The following is a 26,637-nucleotide window of genomic DNA, read 5'->3' on the forward strand; positions in this document are numbered from 1 at the left end:
ATCGAGGCTTTTGGATTAAAATACACGTGATACATTGGTTTTAAGCGTTATTATGAAACGATTGCTAAACAACTTAATACATGCTTCCGCTACACAACTTTTGAGAATTAATATTATGTTGACAACTTATGTGAGTAAATTAATGTCATGATTTATTTAAATATTTACCATTGGTTCAATGTGATTGGTGGCTCGAACTCTGATGCGTAACACGCCTCGCGGGGTTTCCGAAGGTGGAATTTTGGGGGGGGGGGTGTTACAACTTGTCTCCCAATCATCTCAACATTTTCTCGATTGTCTTTCTCCACATCTTCTACTCCACCGTTAAAATGAGTCGGCACTCATAACAACACCTTCCACTACGATGAAGCCCTGGGGTTCTTTATTATTAAACTCACCTCAAAGTTCCACGCTACTCAAATCATCCGAACCAGAAACCTTCGAGTACTAATTTGTGTATACATTTCTTACTGTTATTGTTATGCGAATTTAGGATGACCTCTAGAAGCCCTAGGATTCTTTATGATTAAACTTACTCTTTTAAGTTTAATAAATTAGTTTATTTATATTTCAGTTTAATTCAGCAGCTTACAGAAGTTAAAAACAAACAGTCTTCTTCTTGCAGACTATAACGGTTTGGTCCACCTCTTCTGCTACAGAAGTCTGCAGATGTGGTCCGTAGACTGCATATATTTTACCTCTGAAAAACAAACACCTAAGACTCCCGTTATGACCTATCATTATTATTATTTTTGAACGACGAATGTCATAATAACCCTACTCTTAAATTACACCAAATTAATCCTAATTCACACCATGTCAGGATTCGAATCATGTTCTTCTCCCCAATAGACAAGAGTTTCTATCACCTAGCTAAAGTTGAAATGTCACTTATCATTTGATATGGTCAATCTTGGGAAACAATAAACTATCATATTCAAACTTAGTTTGATATTAACACTCATTGTGACACTGGCCAATTAAGACTCGTTAGCAACCATTGTGACTACTGAGTAGGGGTGTAAACGAGGTGAATTAAATACGGTAAAATCACTATTAAGTATGTCTTTATATAAATATTAATTATTTATAAATTTATGATAAAATAACTAAATTAATTATATATATATTATGTCATATATACATTTATAAGAAATAATAATTATAATTAAAAATAATAATTAAGATTAAAAAATAATGAATAAGTTGGGCTTGAGCTTGAGAAACTACTCAAGAGCCAAGCTCAAGTTTTAGAAACAAAGCTCGAATCGAGCAAGGCTCAAGTACTCATAAGTTAACCAACATCAAACTCGAGCCTAGTTGAGCTCGAGCTCGACTTGGCTTGTTTAAACCTTTAATTATGACTAATTATGATACATTAGGTAAATATATTATTTTATATTTTAAAAAAAAATTAGTTTTCTTTTTTATTTAAATGAATGATTATATATTTAAACTATTAAAAATTGATTAATTATATTAAATAAAAAGTATTAACCTCAAAACTAATTTTCATCTCCCTCCCAAATTACATTCCCCCACCGACACACAAAATCAAATTCAAATTCTCCTTGAATTTTATTTCATCTCCCTCCCAAATTATATTTCCCCCCACAAATTGAAATTCACCTTTGAATATTGTCTTCAGTTTACCCTTAAAGCCATCCCCACCCTAATCCTAATGAAAGTTTCTTCATTACTATTGAACGATTGGTTCTCTAGTCTCTAATTGCAACTTGTTTTACCGCTAATTGAGTGAATGGTTCTTGCACTCTAGCAATTGTCATCCAGTTTTTCGTCTTTGGACATTTCACAATGATATTGGGTTTAAATTGATACCACCAAATGTATTTGTCTTCATCGATTTCTGTTCTGCCTAACAATCAATTTGAGGTTTCATCGATATCCTGGTCCAACACTCAGATCTCAGATATGAAAGGATCTTCCACCAAGGTATGAGTCTCGCTTCTATTTGGTGAATCATCCCTTACATTCGTTTCATGTTATTCAGAAGTTGGTATCTGTTTTTTTTCTTACTTCCACTTATTTTCAATACACAATATTTTGTAACTGTTAGTTATGTACATATACCGCTTCTAGATATCAAAATCCTTACTTTTGGGTTAGCTTATTTTGGAGCATCTTATAAGTTATTGACTTATAAAAGTTAAATAAGTTGTTTTTATAGTGTTTGGTTTAACTTATTTAAGTTGTTTTTGTGTGTGAAAAAGTTGTTTTTGAGAAGTTAGAAATTCTAACTTATAACTTATGACTTATATAAGTTAATAAGTTGTTTTTGAGAAGGAATCCCAAACACCCCCAGTGATTTGCTGCCATTTGATGAAAAGTAAACTATTAACATGAATGGAGTTGCTTCTTGAATATGATAATAGAAGTTTAAACAATATACATGATAGATTGGGTCAAAGTTTAGCTTTTTTTTTAAATGATGGAGTGTAATCCTTCTTTTGAGCTATGAAAATAATGTAATGTCTTTGGTTAGCTGTTAATGTTTAATTAATATAATTTACACATATTTAACACTTTTTGTTAGACAATGTAGTATTGTTTAGCTTTTATATACTCGCGATAACTTTGATATTTATTCATGTAAGAACTAAGAATAGAACGTTTAAGCCTTTGCTCTTTACCATTATCTAGTTTCTAAATAATGTAGAATTAGCATTTTACTCTACGGTAATACTTGTAATTTATAAGCTTTTTACAGGAGTTAAAATATTTTCTATCAAATGCTGAAGTGTAACAACTAAACATGGAGTATGATGCATCACTGCATCAGTGATTTAACTTGGTTTTTATTCATATGGTAAATTACATGTAAAGGTAACATATTTTGTTCATTAATGACTAAAGTTAAAACCTTTTACAGAGGGGAGTGAGAAGAAGGTCTGATTATTTGCTGAAATGAAGCAACTGTTTGACCTGGATGCAACTCTTTTATCAGAGTGAGTACTTTCTTAAGTTTTATTTATTCATTTGAAATTTTGCTTCACGCCACTTTTTAGTAGTTTGCTATACAAAGATGGGTCTGTATGTATTTTTTCACAACTTTGATTGAAATATAGATAATAACTTATAGATAAACATGTACAAGGATTTCCGTCATGTTCAAGGCATTTTACATTTGCTGAATCTACAAAGCTTAGGAGAATGGGAGCAGCAAATGGGAACGTATGTAAAAGTATGATATATATTGTTTCATAATTTTGGTTATATTATGTATTCCCTAAAAATCCTGAATTATGTATTATCTTTTGGCATTTGGAACTAGGTTACATTTGATTTAAATGAAGCAGGGTGTGGCTGCTGACCTGGGAAGTGAACCTGTTTGAATTTTATTCTCAAGCTTGTTGTTTTCCCTTGGATTATATATGTGGAAATAGTGACTTGTATTTGGATAATTTGTATGATATAGTTAATATATAAAGATTTTTTTTACTTTAGGAATTTAGATTTAGTAAATTGGATTACTCATGTATATTGTGGCGCCGCATCAATACCTTGTTTCCTCTAATGATCGTATACTATTTTCAGTCACTGAAAGAAGTATATTAGTGGCTGAAGAAGTATAGTAATGAAAATTATTTTTCAGTCGCTAAAAGAATCTGGGAACTTCAGTTTTAAATTTGTTATTAAGGACTGATTTCAGTTTTAAAAAGCATATTTATGGGCTTAAAACGTCATGGTATTTGAGATTATTATTCAGTCCCTAAAATCATATGAGGGATTGAACTAGCATGGCATCGTGAACTAATTCCCAGTCTTTGAAACATTTTATTGAGGACTGAATAGACATGAAATTGCGAATTTAATGAAATGTATTAGGGACAAAACAACATGGTTCAAAGAACTGATTTTTAGTCCTTAAAAAGGGTTTTTGAAACTGAAATATCATATTATTAGAGACTGATTATTAGTCATAGAAAAATGTATTAGGGACTGAAATGATGTGGTATTGGCGGACACATTTAGGAGTGAATTTATATGTATTAGAGACTGAGTGTCAGCTGTAGTTGGTTCTATGCATTAGGAACTGATGTTCAGTTGTTAAAACTAGTATCTAGTACTAGGTATCTGTAACTGGCTAGGGACTGGCAAAACTAGTCCCAAAAAACCATTAGTGACTGATTTGGATGTATCAGAGACTGAATTTTTAGTCCTAGATGATCATTTTTTTTTGTAGTGTAAGAATTAGAAAACTTGTGCAGATAAATGTGACTATATGTAAAAGCTTTACCTTATTGGATTTCAACCGTAGTCACCAGAAATTAATAGCTTTGCAGATATATGTGAATTAAAAGCTTTGCAGGCAAGTAAGAAAAAAAAACTTACGAGAGAGAAAGGTTCGTTAGCCGGAGGAATTGAGAATGAGCATACCACAAACAATGTTAGGTTCTTTCATAACCGTAGGAACCTGTGCAGAAAACAACAGTAATAGAAACGACGCTTGGTAAATTGATTGTCTACCGTGGTGTCGCAATATTCTTCAACGTTAATAGGGCGGTGACGACTCAACATATAAAATAATATTTTTTATGCCATAATGACAACAAAATAATATTTGATGGCTGCCCATGGGTCCATGACAACACTTACAAGTCATAACATTAAAATAAGATGTCATGTAAATACAAAAACACAAAATACTTTATATTGGATTTGCAAGACAAGTAAAAAATACAATATATTTATAACTAATATTAAGTTGATTTGTGCGATTATCGCACATAGTGATTCAACGAAACAGGTAAAACTTAAAATAATAATGGTTATTTCTGTTGGGATTAAGTGTTGTCAACTTTACTTTTTATCAAAACGGGTTTGATATTTTATTAACTAAGTATATAATTAATAAAAACGCAGCGGAATATTATAATTAAACAACACCAGAACAAACCGAACAGGATCATAGTTACAAACATGCAAATACAATATATAAAATAATTGATCTACCGATGAGATTAAATATACCTTGTGGTTAATAATTAACCGTGTGAGGCACCAATGTACAACAAACGAGTGCTAGACATAAACACGAACCGAGCGACGACCGACTTTAGAAATTAGGGTTTCGGAGAGAGCACTTTCGTGGCTGATAACATGTTGTGAAACTAGCCTATTAACAAAAGAATAAGAGATAATAATAGAGAGAAAGAGATTGATATTATTGATTGGATGTATATAATACAAGATATACAATCTATACATATAATAAAAGAAACCACTTTCAGGACACTTGTCATCATATTAGGCCATGTCTTATAGATAATTATAATTTTAGTTTAATCTCTTCTAATTAATTATATATAATTCTCCTATTAAATATTTATTTAGTTTAATTATTACTTTTATATTTATCTATTTACTTCAAATTCAAACTTAGTTATCTAATTTGATATTAGAGTAAATTACGATTTTGGCCCCTGTGGTTATATCACTTTTACCCTTTTAGCCCAAAAAGAATTTTTTTAACATCTGAGCACTCAACGTTTTTTTTTTTCTAACCCTTTTGGACCCCAATGTCTTTTTTCTAACCCTTTTGCTAGAGGCCAAAAAGGTTAGAAAAAAAGACGTTGTGGGCTCAGATGTTAAAAGATTCGTTTTTTTGGCTAAAAGGGTAAAAGTGATATCAACACAGGGGCCAAAATCGTAATTTACTCTTGATATTAACTATATATTTGAACGTTTTCTTTAGTTTGGTATCAAATAGATATTACGAAACTTAAATAAAATTAACTAATATTATTTATCATTTCTACATTTACAAGTTTTAAATAAATGGTTAAATTTATTGAGACTTCATTACATTTACAAGTTTTAAATAAATGGTTAAATTTATTGAGACTTTGTTAACAAATTTTACTACAATATAATATTCTATTTATATCAATATAAATTTATATTTATACTATACTATATAATAAAACATTAATGTGGAACACCTATCATTCATTGTAAGCATTTATTTTATGCTTTTTTCGCCTCACCTCCAAACTTTGTAGGTCCCCCGGAGGTTGAGGTTAAACCTTATCCTTGTTATGTTTAACACACTAGCAAGTGCGGAATCCAAGCTAGAATGCAAACCGGTAGTTTATATGAGAACACAAGCTACAAAGAGAAAGGTAGACACACAAGATATCAAAGTTTTCTCTTGTATTTCAGTGGACACGGTTACAGCCCTTGACCAAACTGAAAATACGCTCTCTACAAGACTAAGTTCACTCACACCCTGAAGTGAACACATTACATGAGTATATATATACCCATCACAGGTCGTCTGGTCGAAGGATCAGATAGTCTGATCGAAAGATCATCTATCGATCTGAAACCTATCGAAGGATCCACATATACCTCGAAGGATGATATCCTTTGAGGTCCATCAACATCCATCGAAGGCTTATCCTTCGAGCTCATCGAAGGATCTAAACAATCCTTCGATGACTCATCCTTCGACACAAACATATTACAAACATGTTCTAATTGTTTGGCCAAGTCAAACCAGGAGGATGGTTGACGTGGTCAAACTTACATCAAACACACATATTAACAAACCTAAGACGTAACCCAGACTAACAAAAGACATCGTTTTGTATCATGACAAAATACAGACAAAGTACAGACACAAGTGCACCAACAAACTCCCCCTTGGCTGTAGCTTTGTCTCGATCTTCGTGTCTTCAAGTCTCTGACGTCCTTTCAAGTCTTCAATGTCGGAGGATCTTCAAAGTCTTCACGTCTTGAAAGCAGAAAGTGTATCAACAAACTCCCCGTTTCATGTAGGAAGTGTGTTGACAAACTCCCCCTTAACACAAGCTCCCCCTTGAGTTATGCTCGTGAAAGACTTGATCCTTATAGCTTGAGATCCTTGTGGTGTTGATGATGGTCAGCAGCAACTCGATCATTTTTATCTTTTGAGGGCCTTCACGTCGTGTCTTCATTCCGAAGCTTGTCATCGACCATGTTCTCCTTGCCTTTAGAATCTGCACATGCAAGAAATCTAAACGCGTAATGAGAACAACTGCTTGGAATATAGTTTATATAAACAAATGACACACGAATGACCATGTCACAATCAAACACCATCCGACAGTTTGAAAGTTTAGTAAATTTGTCAGTTTTAGTTTCTAACTTTCAAAACTTGCAAATTTCGACCGTTTATGAAGATTTAATCAATTCGGTTTTCGTTCAGGTTTCAGGCAACGAAGACTCGAGTTCCAACATCGTACGATCGAAAATAAAATAGAAATAAAATCTTTTTGGCTTTTATAAAGTTTATATTAAAACACACCTAAAATCTTTTTGGTATTTTTGAATTTTTCAAATGTAAAGACTGAAAGCAGTAAATACATATATACAGACATTCTTTTTGCGAGTTTCTAGGGTAAGAGAATCATATCAGTGCACGGTCAAGCCAAAACACTCTCTTTGTTCAGTTAGTTAACATTAAGATAAGCATCCTATAACAATTATCGGTATTGTTGTCCACATAAGCTCAACTTATCAGATGTAATCATGGCGAGGGGATACGTTGAGGTATGATTTATACTTACCGACCGGTGTTCATCCACATCACGACACATTCCCGTATCAAGGTATGCACGAGGATTCATCTTACCGGTGAGTATACCGATTATCATCTGTTTAACCGTATATGATGTGAGATTCTCACTTATTTTGATTTGAAAACAAGCCCTATGTGATAGAATCACTTATTGATGAGGAACTTGATTTTCATATGCATGAGGGCACAGGAGCAAGTCCGTGAACAGGTCAGTACTTCCGTACAGCAGAGAGACGAACTTGACTCCCGGATAAATGTGATATTTTATCACTTATTTGTTTGGACATGTGATTGTGTATCACTTATTGAGGTCGAATGCAGTATGTACACGTATGTATAGTATCATGGAAGATCTAGACTTGCGTCCCCGTTATTTTTCGGTAAAAGATACAACCATGATACCCAGATGATAAGCAGCATAAAGACCGAATATCTCAGAACCTCGGCAATCTCTCAAACGAAATTTCGTTTAAGACCATATGCCAATGAATGGTTCCCACCTGGTCTTCAGTCGATTTAAGATTTATATCACCCTGCACACTTTAAAATGATTGTGAGCCTACCGATACATCTTATATAGAGCTGCTTATCGTTTTTCATTTAAGGTTGGTTTGGATAGACCACTGATGTACTATCATTTTCTCTTTTGCTCGCCAGGAAACTCATTTTTTGTTTTTCTATTGTTTTTGTGTTTTTGAAATTTTTCGATGTTTTTGGATTTTCAGATTTTTGGATTTACTCCCCCTAAAATCAATAAACTAAGACAAATTTAAAACACAAAGGTATTTACAAAAATGATTTTCCGATGTTGGTTTACTCTTGCTTGACCTTAATGCCGTTTACCAATAATAAAAAGTCAAATCTTGATTTGTCAAACGCTTTGGTAAATAGGTCGGCACGTTGGTCATCGGTGTGGACCTTAACAACATCGATTAGCCTTTTATCAAAGCAATCACGTATGAGGTGATATTTGATATCGATGTGTTTGGTCTTTGAGTGCTGCACAGGATTTCTAGTGATCTGTAATGCAGCAGAATTATCAACGTAAATAAGAGTAGTTAGGAATTCAAAACCGTAGTCGCGTAATTGTTGTTGGATCCAAAGGACTTGGGAGCAACAACTTGAGGTAGCAATGTATTCAGCTTCGCATGTAGAAGTAGCGACACACGTTTGCTTCTTGCACTGCCATGTGACTAGGCGATTTCCTAAAAAACTGACATCCAGCCGTTGTGGATTTGCCGTCGATTTTGCATCCGCCAAAATCAGAATCACTGAAAGCGATCAAGTCAAAGTTATTATCCCTAGGGTGCCATAGACCGGTGTCAGGACAACCCTTCAAATAACGAAAAATCCTTTTTACAGCTGCAAGATGTGAGGCCTTCGGGTTAACTTGATATCTGGCAAGCAGGCACGTTGGGTACATTATATCTGGCCTTGATGCTGTGAGGTACATAAGAGATCCGATCATTGCGCGGTAATATGAGGGGTTAACAGCTTCACCCTTCAAGTCTGGAGTAATTCCGTGATTTTGTGGCAATGGGGTACCAATGGGCGTTGCATCAGACATCTGGAACCGGCTCAAGATGTCGCCAACATATTTAGTCTGATGAATGAATATCCCAGACTCCGTTTGTTGTACTTGTAGGCCCAAAAAGAAGGTCATTTCCCCCATAGCACTCATCTCGAATTTATCCTGCATAATGCGCTCGAAATTCCTACACAAGACATCATTAGTAGAACCAAAAATAATATCATCGACGTATACCTGTACCAACAGAAGATCTTCACCTTTTTCCTTGATGAAGAGGGTACAATCGATCAAACCCCGTCTAAACCCGTTGTTCAGCAGGTAGGTAGACAGTGTCTCATACCAGGCTCGGGGTGCTTGATGAAGACGATATAACGCCTTGTGAAGTAGTAAAACTCTATCAGGATGTAATGGATCTTCAAACCCCGGTGGTTGCTCGACATATACTTCCTCTTCGACTACTCCGTGAAGAAATGCACTTTTAACATCCATCTGGTACACCTTGAATTTCTTGAAGGATGCGTAGGCTAGAAAGATTCTAATAGCCTCCAGACGTGCAACAGGTGCATACACTTCATTGTAGTCAATACCTTCTATCTGACTGAAGCCTTGAACAACTAACCTTGCTTTGTTTCGGACAACAATCCCACGGTCGTCCTTCTTGCACTTAAACACCCAACGAGTTCCGATCTTCTTGTAGTGGTCGGGCCTATCAACCAATTTCCATACGGCCAACTTCTCGAACTGCTGAAGTTCTTCTTGCATGGCTTCCACCCAGGAATCATCTTTCAATGCCTCCTTCCAAGATCTAGGCTCTTCTTGGCTAACATAGCAGGCGAAAGACCAATCATTTTGTTGTCCCGATTCTCGTATCTCAGCATACAAGCCAGCATTTTCGTTATTTCTGATTTGATTCCTTGTCCTTACACCACTGAGAACATCACCTATAATATTCTGCTGAGGATGAATGTTATGAATTCGGGTTTCAGGAACTAGAGGAATTTCAACATTGGTCCTCAAGTTATTGATATTTAAATTCCCAATATCATTCTGAAGCTGTTGAGTTGTAGAAGATGATGCATTTTCTTCTTGGACAATTGGCGCAGACACTGGATCCGTTGCTTCTGAAGTACCTTGAACCGGACCCCGTGCTTCACCATCATTTGCATCAACATACTCCTCATCTTCCGATGACAAATTGTAGTCGACAGCATCATTAAACACCTCATTTGAAGCGAGATTGTTGACAGAAGAAGATGCTTGTGAGTCAACAGTGATTGGGCGAACTAACTGAGAGCCAGTCGCATTCTCGCTTTCAGACAACATTTGAGCAATTGCATTGTCATCATCAAATGTCGGCAGATTGAATGAGTCGAAAAGACCATCATAATCGAACATCCGTGGATCTCCAGAAGGCTTCGGTGGATTAGAATATCTTTGAACTTTTACTTCACCCCACTCTTCAATCTTCTTGGTAGTCAGGTTCCATACTCGCAGATTAGGAGTAGCATACCCAAGGAAGTAACCTTCGATAGCTTTGGCACCAAACTTCCCGTCAGGCTCAATCATGGTACATGGTGCACCAAAAGGTTCTAGATATTCCAAGTCAGGAGTCTTCTTGTGTAGGAGTTCGAAGCACGTTTTGCCATGTCTTTTCACTGTGAGAACCCTGTTTAACGTGTAGCAAGCCGAGGCAACAGCTTCAGTCCAGAATCGAACTGGAAGCTGAGACTCAACCAACATGGTTCTTGCAGTCTCAATTAAGGTTCTGTTCTTTCTTTCAGTGACTCCGTTTTGTTGTGGCGTGTACCGAGTGCTGTATTCATGAAGGATTCCTTTTGCAGTGCAAAATTCATCCATAACCCTGTTTTTGAACTCGGTTCCGTTGTCGCTTCGAATTCGCCTCACCTTTAGATTATAAAGATTTTCCAACAAGGTGATCAAATTCTTTAGAATTTCTGGAGTCTCGCTCTTGTGGACCATGAAAGCAACCCATGAAAATCTTGAATAGTCATCAGTGACTACCAAGCAGAAAACCTCCCCGTGCACACTCTTGTGTTTGATTGGGCCGAAAAGGTCATATGCAGACGTTCGAGTGGCATGTTTACAGTGTTAACCTTCTTCAATGGATGTGATTTCTTGATCTGCTTCCCTTTCTGACACGGCACACAGACATCTTGAAGTTGAAAATTCTTCACATTGACACCTCTCACCAGATTGTTTTTGACAAGGTGATTCATTTTTCTGAGGTGAATATGACCCATCCATCTGTGCCAAGAGATCGTCTCCTTTTCAGTGGCTTTTGAAATGAAGCAAGTAACTTGTTTGGAGTTAGTTATTGCTTGGCTCATATCGAGGACATACAAATCATTAACTCTTGGTGCTGATAAGAGAATCCATTCTTCGGGAATCTTGAATCCTGGCTTCAGCACATAACAACCGGCATCATCAAAATGCACGGTGAACTTCTTGTCGCAGATCTGAGAAACACTCAGGAGATTGTGATCCAACTGTTGCACATAATTGATTTTGTCGAAACTCACAACTCCATTTGAGATCATTCCCTCGCCGGTGATATACCCTCCTTTGTCTCCAGCAAACGCGACATATCCTCCTCTTATACTTCGCACATCGAAAAGAAGACGATAGTCGCCCGTCATGTGCCTGGAAGCCCCACTATCAACAATCCAATGACTATTAATAGTTCCTCCTTGAGCCGCCTGCACATGCAACTAACTTATCAGTTTGAGAGGGGGACCCAAGCCTTTGTGGACTTGGGTCGTCCTTGATCATCAAGGAAAGTGATTTCAATCACTTGATGATTAGGAAAAAGAACCTGTGGTGCTCCCCCTGATTGAATTACCTGCTTTTGCTTCCAAGCTGTTTGTCTTTTACCAGTATTTGAATTTATTGTTTTAGCATTTACTGGTTTTACAGTTTCAGGTTTTGCTTGTACAGGTTTTTCTTCTTTGACCTCTGATTTTAAGGCCTTTTCAATTACCTTTTGATTCTTTTGCTTTAACTTCTTTTCCCTTTCTTTCAAGACACGTGGGTCTTGTTTCGGGGAAACTGGTCGTTTTTGGTAATCGATTTCTTGGGGAGCACTTGTTTTTGACTTCAGCTTTTGCACGTGTGGGCAATATCTTACAATATGCCCAACTGTGCCACATTCAAAACATGTTCTCCGCTCTACAAACTTCGGAGAAACATGTTGATGACCAGACGGAGAACCAGACAATGAACTTTGTGATCTAGACGTGCTTGGACCTAAATCACATCCGTTGGTGTGTTGGGTGTAATTATTCTGATCATTTCGTTTTAAAATTCTAACTTGTTTTACAAAATCAACGTTAGATTTATCCTGAAATGTTTCAAGTTTGTCTGAACCCGTGGATCCAACAAAGTTCATTTTCGGTTCTCGTTTCTCAACAGTAACTCTTTTGTTTTGCACTTTTGTTGTTGAACCTTAGGTTGCTCAACCTTTGATTGTTGAATTTTAGGTTGTGCAGCCTTAGGTTGAGTAGCCTTAGACTGTTCAACTTTAGGTTGTTGAACCTTTGGTTGTTCAGTCTTAGGCTGCTGAACTTTAGGTGCTTGAACATTCTTGTTCTGAGCCTTCTTTCCCTGTACCTTACCCTTTCCGGAGTTGACTTGTTGTTTTCGCTCAATTGGTAGTTTTTGGTTTCCGTATTGTTTTCTAATTTGTTCACACGGAATTGGATCACATTGAGTGACGGTAACTTTGCCACTTTTGTTCCCCAAAAACTTATCAGTGCATCCTTCAAAAATTTGCTCAATTAAATCTTGATTTACATTTTTAATTGGAAAATCTTTGTTAGAGTAGATTTTGCTATCTCCTTTGAGCGTGTACAACAAATTATTCCCTTCAAGGCTAGATACAAGGGACTCCATTGATTTTGACATTTCAGTCTTACTCGGTTTCACTGGTGGATCACACAGGATGTGATTCTCGATTGGAATATCTGTTGTAACCGAGTTAGACTGTTGTTTCACAATTTCTTCAGATTCATCGTCCGAAGAATCAGCATCCTCAACAATGGGAGGACTCTGTTCCTTATCACACGATGAATCTGTCACATTCTCAGATTCTGATTGACCCGAGGATGATGTACCAGTTGTGAACCCGAGGCCTGCTGCAAAGTCATCTAGACCGAGTGGCACAGTAGGTTCAAAACGGGGCATATCCTCGTCATCAGGCAATTTGGAGTAATTGTGATTCATTGGGGGAGGACATGATTTGAATCCAATACATTTTGCATCCCCCTTTTTCTTTTGAACGTCAATGATGTGATCCAATACATAGCGGGAATTGGAATAGCTTTCCAGTTTCTGCTTAATTGTCTCACATTCACATCGAGCTGTTGCTAACTCTACCATTTGCTTTTCAATTGTGTCAATAAGATTATTGTTAGCATGTTGTTTTCGCAAAACAGCCTTTTGTAATTCTGAAACATCATGTCTTAATGACGCAATTGTTGCTTTAAATTCCTTTTCATTTCTGGTTAAAAACAAGTTAGCTTCGGTTGCTTTAGAAAGATCTACAATCAATTCTTGATTGTGTTTGTGTGTGATTTCAAACTGAATTTCCTTTTCAGCATATTGTAAACACTTTGCACATTCAATAGGAACAGAAATAGAGTCAGAATTAGTATCACATACCTGAGAAGTCTGACCTTCTACGTGAGCCATAAAGGCTGTATAAAAAGAAAAAGATCCATCTTCAGAGAAGAACTGAGCAAGCTTCTCTGAAGTTCCAGCAGATTTCTGGCAGAGAATAGATCTCCTCTTGCATAATGCTTCAGCTTCAGCCAAAAGCTCATCAACTTCCAAATCTAAAGCATCACTTGATAAATCACCAGCATCAAGTGATTCCCCATCCATGCTCCCACTATAACCCGAACTATCTTCATCTTCTGAAGATTCACCAGCAGACACGGGTTCTACTACCTTCTCAATCACTTTAGCATAACATGCTGTTCCACCATTTCCTCCTTCTCCAAGCTGAAGGTTCCAGTTGTAGATTTCATCAGCTTGAACAACCAATCCTCTGTGGGGATTAGTGTTTGTGGATCCAGATGCATTTCCTCCAACGGGAACTATTGATCTGACAGAATTGTTGTTCAGTTGCTGTTGTGGCTTTCCTTGATTCCTGAAGGGATTCTGATTTCCTTGCTTAGGTGGCTTCTGACACTCCCGCTTGAAGTGACCCTTTTCACCACAATTGAAGCAAGTGACAGCATTCTTATCAAAACCATACTTGGTGTTGTTGTTGCTATCCAAGTTGGTTCTCCCCGTCCTTTCCATAAACTCCTTTGCTCTTCGAATTGCACTAGCAAGAGCCCATTTGATATCCATCATTTCAAACTCTTCTCTATCCACTTGCTGATAATCTTCATTGGTTAGATTAATATTCCCAATCTGACCTGCGACCAATCCACAATAAGCACTAACCAAGGTGTTCAACATCTCCATATGCTCCTTGGCTATTTCGACACTAACTTTGGAAAAGTTGGAAGTGTCTAATCTGACTGTGTTCGGATTGGATGTCGCTTGAAAGTTTGAAGAGCTTCCATAAAACCCTTGCTGTTGCGGTTGTTGCTGCTGAGCTCTGCTTGGGTCTAAGAAAGGCGGTGGTGTGAATTGCTGAGCTGTCGGTTGCACATACTGTTGTTGAGAAGAAGAATCTGGTCTTGAATACATCGTGTATGCTGAAGGATCAAACTGATTTGTTGTGGAAGGTCCGGTGTTTGAGATGAAAGCTGTTCGAAGCTTCGCGTGTTGAGAGGCTGGTTTTTCTCCACTGATACCTCCTACAATCCCATAGTACATCTCTGGATTTTGAGGAGTTAGTGTTCTTTTTGCCTTAAGCTTTTCTTCTACATCCTTGTTCTCCAATTTTTGAATTAACTCATAAACGGTGATTGTATCTAGAACACCATTTTGTTTGAGAATTTCAAGAAAACTGCTCCACTTTGCTGGTAAGCTATCAGCGAATCTCTGCACCATTTCTTGTGGAGTGGCAGTGACTCTAAAAGCAAACATCTCGCTCAACAAGTGATGGAACCTTGTAGATAACTCTGCCAAAGTCTCATTCTCCATACACGTGAATCCTTCAAACTCTTTCTTCAGTAATTCTTGCTTGATCTTTCTAGATTGAGCATTTCCTTCACATCGTAACGTGAGCATATCCCACAAGCTTTTAGTAGTCGTGCAGTAAACAAACTGGTGGTAAATGTCTCTGTGAAGAGCTTGTGTGAGAATCATGAATGCTCTCTTTTCTAACTCAAATTTCTTCTTATCCTCATCAGACATAGTGCTGTAAGTTGTTGGATTAGATCCTGCAACTTCCAAATCATTGTCAAATGCGGTGAAGAAGCACATCCATAGATCTTGACCTTGCCCCTGAACATATGTTCTCAGCCTTTCTTTCCACCATCCCCAATCATTGATGTGATTTAGCTTTGGCGGTTTTGTGCTTGTACCAGTTTCATTGTCGTTCTTCATCATTGTTTGAATGTTGCTGCTTTGATTTGTGACCAATGCCCATTGATTTGCAGTTATCATTGCAGCTTGAGGTGGGGCAATAGCCTGCATCCATGCAGTTTTGTTGAAATCTGACGCAGATTGCGTAGCTGATGATTGTGGAGTCAAAGTTGTTTGAGTCCACGCGGCTGGATTAAAATCTGACGTTGTTGATTGATTTGTTTGATTCGTTTTAATATTATGTGCCCAATCCCACTGACCGTTTGTTCCCATTTTATAAAAATTAATATATTAAGTGAAAATTGATTTAAAATTTGAAAAACAAGTTTTCCCTTTTTTAAAAATTTAATTTTCACAAACTATGTTAATATCTCGAATGATAACAACCAGCCGAAGGATCCCTGATCGAAAGACCTGAAAAACACAAACTTGTTAAACTTAAACAGACTAGGATCGAAGGATCAATACTTGTTCGAAGGATCAACAGTGTTCGAAAGATCACTGTTGAATTTCGAACAATGATTTCGAAAGATTCTCCAATCGAAAGATCCTTATCTTTCGAATAAGAACTGTAGATCGAAAGATATATCCTTCGAAAAGATTCCTTGGATCGAAGGATAAGTCACAGACTTCGAAGGATGTTCGAAGGATGATTATCTATCGAACTTCCTTTGATCGAAAGATGATCTTTCGACTTCGAAGGATATCCTTCGATCTGTACTGACACAGCTGACACAGTTGACAAAAAGTGACAGGTTGGTGAAAAGGTGATTGGTTGGTAGAAAGCTTTCAGCAGAAGGTATGTTCAGACCATACTTTTTACCAAACCAGATTTGACCCAATAAAATATTACTTAAAAAGGAAGGTTCTTATCCAGAAAACCGGTCACCGGAGTAAGCCGGAATTTGGCCGGAAATTACCAAACTTCTTAAAAACAAGTTTTTAAGTTACCCAACCCGTCCTTTAACACACCCGGTTAGTTTAGAACACGTTTTTACGTCTAGAAATGCGAGAAAAACACTAAAAACGGGTGCTAAACCATGTGAGTTTTTGTTCAAACACTCCAAAGTCTTGTATAAACTCGGTTTTTAACAAGGAAAAGAGCCACGGCTCTGATACCACTTGTAGGTCCCCCGGAGGTTGAGGTTAAACCTTATCCTTGTTATGTTTAACACACTAGCAAGTGCGGAATCCAAGCTAGAATGCAAACCGGTAGTTTATATGAGAACACAAGCTACAAAGAGAAAGGTAGACACACAAGATATCAAAGTTTTCTCTTGTATTTCAGTGGACACGGTTACAGCCCTTGACCAAACTGAAAATACGCTCTCTACAAGACTAAGTTCACTCACACCCTGAAGTGAACACATTACATGAGTATATATATACCCATCACAGGTCGTCTGGTCGAAGGATCAGATAGTCTGATCGAAAGATCATCTATCGATCTGAAACCTATCGAAGGATCCACATATACCTCGAAGGATGATATCCTTTGAGGTCCATCAACATCCATCGAAGGCTTATCCTTCGAGCTCATCGAAGGATCTAAACAATCCTTCGATGACTCATCCTTCGACACAAACATATTACAAACATGTTCTAACTGTTTGGCCAAGTCAAACCAGGAGGATGGTTGACTTGGTCAAACTTACATCAAACACACATATTAACAAACCTAAGACGTAACCCAGACTAACAAAAGACATCGTTTTGTATCATGACAAAATACAGACAAAGTACAGACACAAGTGCACCAACAAACTTATCTTATGTTAATTAAATAAATAAAAGAAATAATGAGCTAATATTAAATTTCATCCTACTTTAAATTTTGAATACCATTATTCTATTTTTTAATAAAATATTATTCTAAATTTAAATTGTTAATTTTAGATACTTTTAAATAAAACAAATTATTTATCACGAAAACCAAACTTTGTATTAATATTTCAAATATTTTTATTTTCATAACTAAAAAATTATTATGTCAATTTTATTACATAATTTATAAATCAATTTGTCAGAATTGGTACAAACATTTTATCACTCAAATAGATATTGATTTGCTTCTTGAATAACATATCTTCCTTTCAAGAACCATCTTCACAATCACTATATCCATCGCGTATCGAGTATTATCCATCAGTATATTGAAAGATATGACTTTTTTATTACTGGTATATAAAATTAGATTTATTAAACCCGTGTAATACACGTGGCTTTTTATAGATATACCTTTTTATTATTTACTACACAAAATTACATTTATTCGACCCGTGTAATAGATGAGGTTTTTTAAAATATAACTTTCTGTTATTTGATATATAAAATTAGATTTATTCAATTAGTACAATACACGGGGTTTTTTAAGGATATATATTTTTTATTATTTAGTAAAGAATTATATTTATTCAACCTGTGTAATACACATATTTTTAAAGATGTAACCTTTTTATTATTTGGTATATAAAATTACATTTATACAACCCGTGTAATAAATGAGGTTTCTTAAAAATGTATTATTTTATTATTTGGTAAACAATATTACATTTATTTAACTCTTGTAAAACAAGCGGTTTTAAAGATATAATTTTTTTTATTTGATATATAAAATTATATTTATTCAACCCATACAATATGGTTTTTATAAATATAACTTTTTATTATTTAACATATAAAATTATATTTATTCAACCCGTGCAATAAAAGAGGTTTCTAAAAGTATATTGTTTTATTATTTAGTATATAAAATTCATTTATTCGACCCGTGTAATACACGAGGTTATAACCTAGTGGTATATATAGGAGATGTAACTTGGAGAATAAGCCTAATATATTTTACGTGTTGATAACCATAATAAATAATAATAATATATTTATAACAAATTTTTATTATTTGCAACAACTAAAATTTTGTCAATTATATCCTTCACACAACCTGCAACAAATTTAAGACCTTTTTTCTTCGTTGTTCAGATTTAATCTAACTAATTTGTTTTGACAATGCAACCGTCGCTAACAACTTTCCTCTTCTACGCGATTAACAATATTCTTTCTACACTTCGATTCTTATTACACCAAAACTGTAAATCACAGCCTCTACTTCATCGAGGAAAAACAACTGCAACTCTATCTTTAACACAAATGTCGCAAACAGCAAGACTTCCTATTCTCAAATCAAAACAACATGAGATTTGAACTCAACAAAACATGCAATGAAAAAAAAAAAAACAGATTCAAACCAAATACACGTAAGATCGATACACTGCAGCTTAGATCTAAAGCAAACCTAGAATATCTCAGATTTAAAAATTTGCAATTTTCGATTTAGATCTGAAACTTCTTTGAAATCACAACAAACACTACTAACAACACTTCAGAAAATCTATGAACACCTGCAATACCGAATCAAATCTGACTTATCGATTACGTTTACTGATGTGTTTATAAGATCTTTTCAGCCTTTAGTTTGGAATCAATTAAACATATTTGAAAAGATTGAAACTTTAACCCAAAAACACTGAAAACTTACCGAAACAGTTTAAAATCAATCCAATTCAGTTCGAAACTCAATCGAATCAAACCGAAATGATCCGAACTTCCTCGAAATCACACGAAACAATCTGAAATATACAAACGATTCACCGAAAAACAGTTGAAACAGTCCGAAATGAATGAAATTTCAACCTGATTTGACTGAAACAGTTCGAAATTCTCAAATGACACTTCGAAACTGATTTAAAATCAAACAAAGTTAAATCGAATCAGTCTGAAATTATCAAGTTTTTAATCGAAAATCACTGAAACAATCTTCACTCGAACATTGATTCAAATCTGTTTTTCACAACTTCGAATCAAACAATCTGAACTTTCATTCAAATACGATGTTATCTATGATTAGTCGATTATCAGTTGTGAACATCAAACGATTTAGATTGTTTCAGATCCAATTTTTATCCATGAAATCAGTTTGTAAACAATATAAACTGCCTGAAAACACCGTAAACACCAAATTCAACCGAAATTCGTCCGAAACTCGTCCGATCTTTCACACGATTACGCGCAGAGCATCTGTAGCTCTGATACCAGTTGTGAAGACTGAAAACTAACAAGCCGTGATATACACTTCTTCTTCGTTTTTCGAAATTCACAACAACAATTCAGATTCAGTTTCGTTTTTAAGTTGAACAACAAATGCGATCAGATTCAGATTTTCATAAACGAATAAAACAACAACTCAAATCTCATGTTCTTCTCAGCGGTAACTCAACAATCATCTATTCTTCTTTGCAAGAATACGATCTGATTATACTAACAACAATTTACTAAAACTCTAAAGCATATCGTCACACAAAGATTTCAAATCGATTTCACTTCACAAATCGTTGCAACAACCAGATCAGATTCAAATCTCTTTCAATACCAATCCGAAAAGAAGTTTTCGATTTTAAACTTCTATAGCGATTCAAAACTGCAACTCAGATCTGAGGTTTTTTTTTTAATTTTTTAAAACTTCTTTCGATTTAAATTGATCCAATTCAGTTCAAAAACTTAATCCAATCAATCCGAAATCGATAAAAACTTGTTCCAACAGTTCGATAATCACATCGAATTAAACCGAAATCCGTCAAATCAGTCCGAAATCAACAGAAATTTGATTCGATTTCACCAAATCTCGTTCAATTTTGCAAACAATTTTCCCTCGAAAAACTCAGATCAGAAATTATTCTACTCTAACAGTTTTCATCATTGTCATTTTCGATTACAAATTCATATATTTTTCAACTGATGCTTGAAGAAATATGATTTTATGAGCATCATTCTTGAATTTCAATCGAATTAACTTTGAAAACAATCTAAATTTGATGAACAGACAGTCCGAAAATTTGAAAAACAGAAACAACAATCACTAAAACTCATTGAGATGATCCGAAGGTTATCTAAAGTTTTCGAAAGTTTTGAAAATGATGTATTATGAAAATTTTAAACAGAATCAAGTTTCACTCAACTACACAGTCTGTAATCAAAATCAAATGAGAGAACTTATTCCAAACTATGATCAAAATAATCCGTATTCAATGAAATCTGTCTGAAACAATCAAACAACACACCAAAACTAAATCGAATCAGTCCGAAATTCGATAGAAAAACAACTGATTCACTCAAACATTACCTGACGACACCAAGTAATACCTAGTGAAACCTTTGTCCAGTATGATACAGACTCAAGACTTTAAACTTTACAAATACAGACAGATTTCTAACTATGGATATACAAAATGCACTAACAGAAAGATAATTAAGTAAGTTATTAATGCGAAAAGTGGTAGGCGCTTCCAGGCAGCGTTACCCTTAACCCTTTGGGCTGAGTTAGCAGGGATACAGTCCTCGCAAGGTTGGTTTAAAGTTTTAGTAATAGTTTATCGATAAGGGATTTAAGCGGTTTCATACTTTCTTCCGGAGCAGTCATTCCTGCCCAAACCGTGAAGTATTACTAAGTCTGAACCAGGTTCTCGCAGAATCTATACACTGAACGAGACATATAATTACCCAACCACCCTTCTAACCCCCTTCCAAGTAGTTAACGTGCTTTATATAAACCGTAAAACACAAATAAGGGAATCAACAACATATGAAGAATAGTTAAGTAAATTAGCCTTCAATATAAAGAACTAGTTATTAAAGTCATTAATACATACATAAATAAAAAGGAGCCAAAGATTGGAAATCGAAAAGAAATACATAAAAGATTTGTCTTCACCAAGTGATGTAAGAGTGTAGCCAATCATGTCCTTTGACAAGAACTCTTACAATCGATCTTGGATCTTGAGACTACTACACACTCTAAATGATGGAAGATGGATGATGGTGGTGGATGATGGTGTTGTAGTGGTAGTGGAGTGGTGGCAAGTGTGAGAGACGTGGTTTGCCAAGAGATGGATTGGAATGAAACCAAGCACCCCTATTTATAGCTGAAATCAGACGTCCAACACGGCCCGTGCCGGCCTGGCACGGCCCCGTGGCCTTCAATCTCTCTCTTCTTTATTAACTGCAGTGTCAGACCTCGTACTAACACGGCCCCGTGTGTCAACGGGACGGCCCGTGGCCAATGTACTTACTGTACTATCTCAGATTCTGCGAATCATAGAGTTGACCATGCCCCAGATTGCCTTAGCACGGCCTTGTGTTGATCTTCTAATTTGTCTTTTGTTGTTGTCTTTTTCCTCTGCATAGAATTTTAACTGGGTGTGACATCCCGTATTTTCAGGTTAACGCCATGAACCCTTTCTATTAATTACATTTAGTAACACACGAACAAACATACGAAGTTAATTTGATTAACTTGGCAAAAAGAAAGACCTGTGTGTCATTTTATAAAGTTATGTTGATAACTTCCTGCTCAAGTTTGAGACTTGGGAAACATGAAGGACCATTTGTGCATTTATTAAAGTTCGTTTAAAAAAAATAAAAATAATAAAACCAAATCCTAACCCTAGGTCGCCCCCATACTCACGTACGTACACTCTCCCTCTCATCTCTCCTAGGCGATTTTTCAAGAAGCCAAGGAAACCCTAATCTCACTTGTTTGATATTCATCTCCATCCCTAGGTAATCTATTTAAGGTTTTATGTATATTTTTAGTTGCATGTTGGCTGTGTTTCTTGATTCTACATGAGTTCTTGATCTTGTTGTGATTCTTGATGCATGATAACAAGGATTCTATGTGTTAGGGTTGCTAGAAACATGTATTAATGTTGAGTAACTCTGTGATCATGTATGCATGCTAGGGTTTAGATTATGTTTGATGTTGATGATGAAACTTGATGCTAAATTCGTCTATGTGGTGTTGTTGGGGTTTTAATTGCTGAAAATAGGGTTTATAGTGTCATAAACATGTTTTAACTGAAAGCTGAATCCAAACAGAACTTGATCAGAATTTATAGCCCAATTGTATTGGCTGTAACGTGGAGAAAACATGATAAAAACATGTGTTTCTTACGTCTAAAATTCCAGGAAATATCTTTATAATGCCACTGGAATTGCATTTTTCGACGAGAATTGAATGTTTTATGAATTTTTTGGCATCGAAGGTTCAGGCTGCGTTTTTTTTGGCAGAATTTGGACCCTATTACGAATGTCATAACTCAATTTAGGAATTGAGTTAACATCTCAAATTTTTACTGTAGGTAGCTTCAGGTGATTCCAAAAATCTCCAACTGGAATTTCGTCAATCGGATAAACGAAGATTTTTAAATGAATTTTTCTGTAAGCTGGAGTCAGAAGTGACGAATCTGATTGCAGCGTAGTAAATGAATTTTTATGAATTATTGGTAAAGATTTAGACTTTGAAATTTTAACACAAGGCCTACCCCTCCGAGAAGTACGTCACGTAAACAAATCATAATTTTTGAAGACATGTAAACAGGTTAAACGGGTCACCCAAAACAGCCTATTTTCAGTGATTTTATTGTGTAGTAAGCATGAACGCATAAGAACCAACTTGCTACTTATATATCCATGCTTGTTTGATAGTTTTATGAATAGCATATGTAATATCGTAGAAAGGTTGTGGACGTAGTTATGGAACCATATGATAGACATGCTATGTGATTGCTTGTTTGTGTGCTAGTTGCTAGACATGTGTAGGACTTTCGTGCAATGTCTAAACAAAGTCTAATACAACATGGTAACTGTTATATGGGATGGTCGGTCGCTGTAGATTTTATACACTTAATTTAATCTGCCGAGCTAATCTAAAGTGAGTTCACACTTTTCTAAAAGCATGTAATTCCCGGTGGTTGGGGAATGAAGCAAACAACAACTATCCCCCTTAGGTGCGATGCAACCTATGTATTCTCCTTGGGTAGAATATGGGCAACCTCGTCCCCTTGCGAGGGACAGAAACCGTTAATTTACTATTATTTAACATGTATTAAGCGGACTAGATGGAAATCTATCTGAAAGTCCCCGCACATTTAATACCGATTAATCGCCGGGTCAATGGCGAACGGGTTATTAGTTAAATAGCGCTATTAGGTTTGACAGACCTCACACCGTGCCGCAGAGGACGGGTGTGGACTAATATACTTGGGCACTTAGTCAATGATGTAGACATTGACTCGGGGTAGCTCCCCATGACATGTTTTCTAAAGAATAGAGTAATTTAACGACATACATTTTTGAGACACCACTAATAAATTATGAACTCACCAACTTTATGTTGACACCCTACTGCATGCTTTGCAGGTTGATAGGTATAACTATGGATGGGCGTTGCAATCGGCTGGAGTGTGTGGTTCGTAAGGCTTTATGTTACATACATTTATTAAACTTATGGTTTTAAGTTTAAGATGGGTTTACTTTATTTTTCCACTGCTAACTTAAACTGTAATTTGGACTTTTAAAAACTGATCACAACTTACATAATTGGTTTAACATGATTAGTCGATGGATCCTGGTCAGTCGCACGCCTCACTGTAAAACCCCGCACGAGAAATTTGAGGGTGTGACAGATTGGTATCAGAGCCATTGGTTATAGTGAACTAGGTTTAAAATATAATTTTTTGAAAACTAGACTATAACCGTTCTTTATTGGAAACCATAACGACACCACACTCCAGATTGAAAGGTTCGTCAAACTTAGATGCATACATGGTATTTGAATTACTTGGCGTTTATACGTGCATTACTTTTACAACACCATGATTTATTGCGAACTAAATATGTAAACATGATATACCGTAGGTGAGAATGTGTTGGGATTGAACCTTACAAAGGAATAGTTGATAAAGCCAAAATTGGTTCAGAACAGTGGATCCATAATAAGCAGTTGTTTATACATAATCTTTCCCCTTGAATGTGGCCCTAACATATGATGACTCAAAGCACTGCTCTACACAACTGTTGTTGCTCTAAAGAACTGATGAAGTCAAAGTACTGAAGCTCAATCTAAGGATATGTCTCAAGTACTGAAGAAGACCAAAGCACTGCTGAAGCTATAACAGTGGAATGAAGAATCAGTAGTTTAGTCTTGCATTGTATTTGTTTATTGAAATCAGTGTTTTATGATCAGTGGTTGTATAGGTCAGTTATTAGAGTTTGTTAGGAGGTTAGATGTCACTTTCATGGCGACGTCAGCCGACGATGCTCAGTGGTTGTTCTGTACTATAAATAGAACAGTATTGTGTACTGTTCTATTAGCTCTTTTCTTCACCAAGTCATTCTATACGAATAATCAAGTGAGCTCAGGCTGAGGGGGAGATTTGTGCATGCATGCATTGTAATTGAGAATTGTAATACATACAATCATTCGATTTCATGTCAAACATGTTTGCTTAAACTTATTCTCTCATTGATTGTGTGTTGAAAGTTTATTTCATCTAATTCCGCTGCAATACATCTCTGTTTCATCTTCATTCTTATTAAAAAAACACAATCAAAAGAAACTCAGATCTTAACAATTGGTATCAGAGCGAGGACAGTCAAATTTGATTTAACAATCATTTTGACGTAAAAGTTCAGCTTAATTTTGTTGATACTCTCGATTGTTCGGTTTTAGTTGAAAAACAGAGTAAGGTGTAATCACGTACAAAGTTTTATAAGAGAACTGGGAGAAAATTTCCAGGCTTACATGGGAACTTGAAAGTAGGGTTGGATAAATCAAAAATCAAATGCTACAAGTGTAATAGGTTAGGTCATTTTGCTAAAGAGTGTCGGAGTCAAAACAATGGACCAATCATCACACATCCTAGCCCAAGACCACCAAATAACCAAACCACTGTGCAGTATTCCCAATATTCCCATGCTTCTCATGTAAACACTGCTCGCTATGCACACCCTGCAACCCCAGTTCCTGTGCACTATGTCCAAACCACTGTTCCTCAGATACAGTATGTCCAGGCACCAGTTCCTTAGGTTCAAGTGCAACAAGTTGCACCTCAACAAGCTAACAAATAGTTGTTCAACCAGATCAGCAAAGCCTTTTCACCCTAGGCTTTGTTGATTGGAGTAGCTTGCCTGATGATCTAGGTGATGAAAACTTTGCTCTATGTGCTGATAATGTTGTTTCTAGTGATGAATTCTATTTTGCAGCATTAGAGTCAATTCCTGAAGGGCTGGAAACTAAAGAGGGAACATCCAGTGCTGAAATAGTGGATACAATTGCTGAAGCAGTGGTTACTGCTGTTGTTGGTGAACAACTGTTGAAAGAAAGTTCAGAACCCTTGTTGGAACCATTGTTAAACCCCTGGTCTGTTGAAGAAGAGGAGAAGAAGCAAGGTGAAAAAGAAGAGAAAAAGCCAGAAGAAAGTGAACATGTTTGTGATTGTGCCATGATGGCTGCAACTATGGTATCACCCCGGGTTCTTAAAAACCTTTGTTCAGACAAATGTATCATAGCATTTGCAAACATCAAGGAGGTGAATGAAAACCATAGAGATAGATTGTTAAGTGATGAAGTACAATTTGAAAAATCTTTAAAAGAATTGAAAAACAAATTATCAGAAAAAGAAAATGAGATTTGCAGCCTCAAACATGAGCATAGCATAACCAAGGACCAACTCCAGGCTATGATAGAAAAATATCAAACCTGAAAAAAGGAGTTGGAATCCACCGAAATCACTTGTGAAAAATGGGTGGAATCCTGCAAAGGTTATGAAATTATGCTTGAAAAATAGATTAAAAGCAATGTAAAATTTGGCGTAGGGTTTAGGAAAAATGACCAAGTTGAAAACACTGATGCAAATCAATCTGGTTCTGTTGAAATCATACCCACTAACAAGGATGGTCAGGATATTAAAATAATTGATAAAAGTGGAAACAAAATCACTCTAGAAAGATCAGTGGGGTCCTCGACTTTTAACGAGATTGAGAAATACCAATTCAAACCCACATGGTCTGATGAGTGTGACATCCTTGAAAATTTTAAACCCATAGACTTCACTACTGTGGATGGTGTCAAAGCTCCAAAGGCCAAGGTAATTCCTCTTAAGGACATCCCAACAGTGGTTCAAAACTCCGT

General features: G+C 36.0%; 1 long non-coding RNA gene across 2 annotated transcripts; it reads left to right on the forward strand.

Moving 5' to 3' along the window:
- The first annotated feature begins 1,571 nt into the window (after positions 1–1,571).
- LOC110874234 lies at positions 1,572–3,464 on the forward strand. 2 transcript variants are annotated; one of them, XR_002555758.2, is made up of 4 exons: positions 1,572–1,953; positions 2,891–2,966; positions 3,101–3,202; positions 3,293–3,464. It is a non-coding gene; the product is annotated as an uncharacterized LOC110874234 (long non-coding RNA). The 2 variants fall into 2 exon arrangements; XR_002555759.2 differs by having other exon boundaries at positions 1,573–1,953; positions 3,116–3,202.
- Positions 3,465–26,637: the final 23,173 nt, after the last annotated feature.

This window comes from Helianthus annuus, chromosome 9, assembly GCF_002127325.2.
Source record: "Helianthus annuus cultivar XRQ/B chromosome 9, HanXRQr2.0-SUNRISE, whole genome shotgun sequence".
Taxonomy (NCBI): domain Eukaryota; kingdom Viridiplantae; phylum Streptophyta; class Magnoliopsida; order Asterales; family Asteraceae; genus Helianthus; species Helianthus annuus.